Here is a 950-nt window from a genome sequence, read left to right as displayed (position 1 = left end):
CCCCCCCCCCCCCAATTAACCATTATTTCTTTTCATTTCTATCATTTTGTTAGGTACAATTCATACAACAATCAGTTATCACGTGCCATTCCAAGAAGATTGTCATGTACCTAGAGAAACCGGAATGTATCATGTATTAACTCGATCCATAGTCGGGCTGTCAATAATGTTCTCAAAGACTGCATTAAGATTATGAACATGGATTGGGGTGCGAAGATTTCTCATATTTTTAGAGAACATAATCGAGTAGCCGACGCAAAGGATCTCAGAGTGTTTAAGGATCCACCTAACTCGATCAAAAGGTTTGTGCATGAGATTTACCGTGCATCTCGAGGGCGTGCAGTACTGTCGATGAACAAACAAAGATTATGATTCTTTCCGAGTCTCCCTCCTCAGCAATGCAATAACCAATCAATAAATGTGACCAATTAAAATTCACTCAATAAACAATAGGAAATTAAAAGTTCATTTGCTTAAAAATTCGGATATATTTATGCAATTTTACACTTTCATATTTATTACATTTTTAAATTAGTTATTTCTACCACAAATTAATCTAATGAAATCACATAAATGTATTTAAATTTATTTACAAAATCTTGTATATATCAAACATTATTTTAAATAAGAATGAAACAACTTTTTGAAGCCTGTTGCAACCTTAATTGACAAATTAAATCACAAGGAGGTAAACTAACTTACGTTGTTGATAGCTGACAGGCTCAAAGTACAACATTCTCCAATTGAGGAAAGTGATAGGTTTTAATTTCCTGAGAAAATTTTCACCCAAACACACTATTTTTACTCCTAACTACAAAATGAAATACTTTTTTGCTACCCAAAAAATTACTGTCTTGCACATTTTTTCAACCACAACACACTGCTTATTCCAGAGGCAGTGGAAATATTTTCAAACTCAACTTTTTGTTTCAATTGGAAACTGGTTACTG

The sequence above is a fragment of the Ipomoea triloba genome, chromosome 3 (assembly GCF_003576645.1).
Source record: "Ipomoea triloba cultivar NCNSP0323 chromosome 3, ASM357664v1".
NCBI lineage: Eukaryota > Viridiplantae > Streptophyta > Magnoliopsida > Solanales > Convolvulaceae > Ipomoea > Ipomoea triloba.
This window is presented reverse-complemented; position numbering follows the sequence as displayed.